Source organism: Gekko japonicus, unplaced genomic scaffold (genome assembly GCF_001447785.1).
Source record: "Gekko japonicus isolate JY-2015 unplaced genomic scaffold, Gekko_japonicus_V1.1 scaffold3701, whole genome shotgun sequence".
Lineage (NCBI taxonomy): Eukaryota > Metazoa > Chordata > Lepidosauria > Squamata > Gekkonidae > Gekko > Gekko japonicus.
In genome coordinates, this window is record NW_015165348.1 from 116943 (window position 1) to 122746 (window position 5804).

Consider the following 5804-nt stretch of genomic DNA (forward strand, 5'->3'; position numbering starts at 1 on the left):
ATTCCATCAGGTAGGAGCCACCACCAAAAAAGCTCGGGCCCTGGTAGCAGCCAGCCTGGCCTTTTTGGGTGGAACAGCTGTGCCAGAGCTTGTAACTGACCCAAGGTCACATCAGCAGGTGCCAGTGGAGGAGTGGGGAATCAAACCCAGTTCTCCCCGATTAGAGTCTGCACATTTAACCACTACACCAAAGCTTGGGTTTGTTCGGAGTTTGCAGGGTGTAACCCTGGCTGTCGGTTTAGATGTATGAGCAGAGTGGAAGGAGGGATCACTCACATAGTAGAAAGCCATGGGCTGGTTGGATCTCTTGCTACGTCAAGGGAACAGTGTTTTATTCTGGGTATAAAGCATTCATGTGCATAAAACTGTTGGTCTTAAAGGTGCCACCCTCAAAAAAGTAACCCACAAAGCCCTGCCTATCTTTCCAACTCCCCTTTCAGGCACACAGTAAAAGACAGTAACTCGGAAAGTGAACAAGGGATGGAGTCTGTGTGTGAAGACACCTATTCCTTAAAAACTTGCACAAGGTTCCCTCTAAGCTGCGGAGACCTGTGAGCAAAAATCCTACTTTGACTATCTTTCCAACTCCCCTTTCAGGCACACAGTAAAAGACAGTAACTCAGAAAGTGTACAAAGGATGGAATCTGTGTGTGAAGACACCTATTCCTTAAAAACTTGCACAAGGTTCCCTCTAAGCTGCGGAGACCTGTGAGCAAAAATCCTACTTTGTGAGCGACCAGCATTAAAGTGGTGAGCCGGCAATTTGGCTGCTGCAGAAATTAGTTTGCTCTGGAGCCATCCTTCCTGAGCTAAGGTAAAAAGGTGTGAGCCGGAAGCTGAAAAATTGTGAGCCAGCTCACCCTAGCTCAATTTAGAGGGAACACTGCCCATGACATAATAAAAAACACTTTGAGCAAAATTAATAGCTATGAGTAGGGACACACCTTTCCATGCTCTCCCATATGTATATTGGTGATAACCCTTTGGGGTAGCCTATAATTTGGGGAGAGGGGAGACATTATGCTTGTTACAATCAACCTCTCCCTTCTTCAAAGTAAGAATATGGAAGTGTGCAAAAGCCTCAGTTCAGAGCAGCTGTAGAATACATGGTTAGCTGTTGTGAGGTGATTTTAGTTCAGTTATAGGACACCAAGGCCTCTGAGGCAAAAGAGGGAAAAAAATAATTTAACTTCCATCAAATTCAGCAGGCATAGGCTTCCAGACAAAGAAATAGCATTTACTTGCATTCTAATTAGAGCTTCAGCAACATTTGAAGTACACATTTTAAGTCGTTAGAATCAGAGACCTCTGAATAACATTTAGCTTGTTATCACCTAAGGCCTTTCCTTGAAAATAGAGAGTCCAGCTTCCTCATTCTAACTATCAGACCGGACCTTCACACATGCTCTCTCCCCAAGAGACAGACTTCAACTTTCACAAAAGGCCTAACTTTTCTCCCTCCTTCCTCAAGGCACAGTTGGAATGTCAGCTACTAGACAACCTGGCGGTCACAGGATGACTTGATTTTGAAACTCCTTCAGATTTTAAATTTGGACATTATTACACTATACAAATAAGAGCGAAGAAATGGCACAACAAGATTTCGAAGAATAATTTTTAATACCCAAATGTCATAGCATTAGATTTTAGCTTCTCAAGTGTTTGGTTACACACATCCCCTTCCGGATAGGCCTGTAGCTCCAAGCCTATGGAATAAAAAAGAAGCAAGGTTAACCTACGTGTTGCAGACTAAAGCAGAGTATATCTTGGAAAAGAAAGAGATCAGACCCTAGATTCTCCATCACATATCAGAGAGAGAGTTCAAGGTGAAGTTATCATCATTTATCCACTCCCATAATAGATGTCAAGTTTTGTGTTTTACATACAGGATTGATACCCACCTTCTAAAGTTGTCAGTTTTCAAGTTCTCCTAGGAGAAAGAAACATTAGTATAGATGAGAGGAGGGAATAAAATGCACAATCACAGAATGTATTAAACCACTGTACTTCATAGAGAAGATTCTACAGTAGCCAGTGCAGCATGTTTCTAAATCTGCATCTTTTTTTCCTCTGGTTCAATGTTTTGCATAAAAGTGTCCCTCAGACCAAACAAGTCACTGCCGGAGCTCAGGCCATCAACATAACTGGGATGGTTTGGAGTTTCATTTGGAATTAAATTTATTGCTGAATTTGTCTAACTCAGTTTCCCTTGCTGTACTTCATAAATTACAGCTAGTTTGCTAAATATGACTGGTACCACGTCAAGATCTTTTCTCAACATTTTATTGCCACAACAAACCCAAAGGGCAGTCTTACAGAAGCAAATATACACAGATATTTTAAAAAGCATTTATTTTATCACCAACAAGACTAGACACTAAGGATTAATTCCAGGAGTCCCACAGAGCTTAGCCAGGAGAGGACATGCAAATACAACCCCATTGTGTGTTGTCTAAAGAGCTTGTAGCCAGATACGTCAGATAGGAGCGAAAGACAGATCATCACTGTTCATCTGCTGAACTATGTTCTCATCATTGTATCTGTGCCGATTCTTGCTTTGATCTTCAAGCTCTTTAATTACTATGAGGGAAGGGAGATCTTGAAATGAACTCAGCTGCAAAGATAATCAGGTGTTGACTTTGAAGACAGCTAACTTGTTGACAGTATTCTGTGACATGAGCACAATAAAATACTAGTGATCTGGCATCAAAACATTGAATGGCATACACAGTGACTTTTTCAAGTCAGGTTTCAACCCACAGCATGTAACACCTACCTTAGGCAGTAGAAGACTTCTTCCAGAACACTAGCCAGTTTAATCTGTAATAAAATAGCCTTATCTTAGAAACAGAAGAAAAGTTGGTTTTTATACCCTACTTTTCTCTACCCTAAGAAGTCTCAAAGCAGTTTGCAATTGCCTTCCCTTCCTCTTCCCCAACAGGCACCTTGTGAGGTAGGTGGGGCTGAGAGAGCTCTGAGAGAACAATGACTGGCCCAAGGTCACCCAGCAGGCTTCGTGTGGAGGAGTGGGGAATCAAACCCGGTTCTCCAGATTAGAGTCCACTGCTCTTAACCACTACTACACCACGCTGGCGCTCTAGAAATACTTTCCAACCCAGCAGCAGAGGTATGAGGCTGCAGCATTGGTTCTGTACTGTTTCAGTATAGAGTTATCATCACTCCCTTTCAGAGAGATTCCCATTGTTCTGTACAATTTCATCATTAACAGTACACAACATACACACACACACCCATGGGGAAAGTCTCCATGTTCCAATTCTGTTTGGAATTCAACAACTCAGCATGGAAAAGACAGGCAGATTTGGAGGGGGGGGAGAGAAATGCATGAGAAGTCATTTCTTACTTGCATCCTCTTAACAGACTGGGTAAAGCAGCACATGCCCATTAATTGGGGAGGGACCAATTTACCCTTCGTCCTGTTTCCAAAGGTCCCATCCCACAGGAACAGAATTTCAGGGAGTGTTTTAGGGTGCAGTGGGAAGAGGAAGACAAGACAGAACTGTCCTACTAATGGACATCCCTGCAATCAGGAGTAGTTGTCTTTGATCCAGTCCATTATATTAACACTAGAGAACCTGGAGAATAATTAAACTGGCATATTCAAGGGGGCAAATTTTGCCTTTGGACTTCCAGCCAATAACAGATTTAAAATCTCTTATTTTTAAAGGATAAATGTTGACATGCATCCTTCTCAGGATTCAGGTGGGCATTCTACAAAAATGCAGGTAGGGCATGCACTTTATAGCCGCGACCACAGGATAAGGCCTCAAAGACACAGGAGCCCCCGACAGCAGCACCCACCAGCCCAATCTCACTTTGCAGACCCACTCACTGCCTAACAACCTCTTCAAGTGTTATTGCTGGAACTTACCCAATATGCTGCAAAGCAGATCACTCCTCTGTCCATTGAACACCCTGCTACAGAGAGGTTGCATAGGTTAAGCACGGTCCCCCCTATATTAGTACTTTTAAAGCCCTAATACTTTACTTCATTTCAACACATTACAAGCTTCTGAGTGTACATTTGTCTTGAGGCCCAGTTAGCCCTGTTCATTTGCATGCCACTAGAAGCTGACTGCATCCAATGCCGATCTGTACAACTACAAGACTGTTCCAGTGACATTTCACTGTCCAGCTACATACACCACTTCTTTCCAGAAAGCCTCAGTGTGTTGTTTTCAGAAAACGGTTCTGTCCACTACTCTAAGTCATCATTGGCTTTTCTTGTTCCCACAGCATAGCTTTTCTTTTCAGTGGTGTATGGCATTTTGGGAAGGAACGTGCAAATATACAAGCACCTATGGGGGTGGGAACGTGCCAGCTTTTTCACTCCCACCCAGTTCTTACCACACAGCCCCCATCGCACATGGGTTTTAACTGTGCAGCTCCCAAGATGCCCAGCGTAGCCATCTTGGGTGGTCAAAGTGGATCCATGCCTCCCTTTTCCTCATGAAGAAAACTTTTTGGATCCAATTCTATACCGAGTCCTCCTCTCTCCACACCGCCTTCTTCCAATTATCAGCAATTCTACAGTCTTTTCCCAGCCCCACTGACCAAGGTTAACTGCAAGTGCTGGGGAATGAACCTGGGACCTTCTACATGACGAACTCTTACCCCTAACTAAGCTGTAGCCTTGCGCCGCCTGCAACAGAGCCCCTCTTTCTAGAAACACACCCAACTAAGCTTACAAAGTCAGATATTAAACACCCATTTCTAAACAGCAAGACATCAGCTAGAAACTTACCAATCTGTCTCTTGACAGGAAGACTACTGAGAGAATCCTCTTCTAGTTGTACTTTAAAAAAAACACACAAAAAAAGAATTACACCATCAGTTCCACACAATAAACAGCCCCAAGCAAGGCTTCTTTGTATAGCTTGCTTTCGAAGTTTTATCTTTATTCTGAGATTAGGCAGCAAATTTCACCTAGGAGCTACCCAGAGTGGAAAAACATCTCGGCCAGAACTGAACATTGGTACAGACAGCCGATAACACACATACCCCGATTACTACTAACCCTATGAAAGTGCCTGAGCTCTTGTAAAATTTGAAAAAATAATTTTAAAAAGTGCCTGAGCTTTAGCGAACATTAAAAATTGTAACCTCAGTAAGTGGAACGGTATAGGGTTAATATCACAGGCTCTCATCTGGCAGAATCTAGTTTCATCACTGGTTACAAGTGTATTCCAAACAGCCTCTTATGGGACGAATACAAAAAAATGTGCTCTTACCTCAGATTTGGAACTCCATACTCAGAACCTAATTAAGAAACAAAGCATTAGTTTGCCATTTACAATGCTAGGCAACGGATTAAGTCAGTGCTTGAATAAAGGACCACAGCAGTTACAGGGTTTTTCAGCAAGATTAGTCCACATACTGATTTCGGATCAGACATTTAATCATCATCATTTTGAACCCTGCCGACAGAATTCCAAGAGAGACCCCAACAAGAAGAAGCGTGTTCCCCAGAATGATTCCAGACTGCATCCTAGTACTTCTAAGGCCAAGTATGATGCAAGAGGTGCCTAGAAGGAACACAGCTGCAAGCGTATCGAAGATTTGACCAAAGGCATGCTAGCAGGTAACCTCAGGTGCAGTGACTTATATCAACCCTATGCCATGCTGAATGAGCACAAGCATGAAATTTTTGCCCTTACAAGCCTTTTAGGATGCTAACCAAGACCATGGGGCACTCCAGTGGACTGTTTAGCAAAATGACCATTTTGTTGTCGAAGGCTTTCACGGCCAGAGTTCATTAGTTGCTGTAGATTTTCCAGGATGTG

At 42.9% G+C, this 5804-nt stretch overlaps 1 long non-coding RNA gene across 1 annotated transcript in view; it reads right to left on the minus strand.

The window, feature by feature from the left end:
• Positions 1-1629: 1629 nt before the first annotated feature.
• Positions 1630-5804, minus strand: part of LOC107109866 — a 9030-nt gene continuing 4855 nt past the window's right edge. Inside the window, exons 6-11 of the long non-coding RNA XR_001482492.1 lie at positions 5253-5280; positions 4766-4816; positions 3893-3939; positions 2777-2820; positions 1902-1930; positions 1630-1706 (exon numbers count right to left, since the gene is read on the minus strand). This is a non-coding gene — a long non-coding RNA (uncharacterized LOC107109866). The remainder of the gene's footprint in view (positions 1707-1901; positions 1931-2776; positions 2821-3892; positions 3940-4765; positions 4817-5252; positions 5281-5804) is intronic.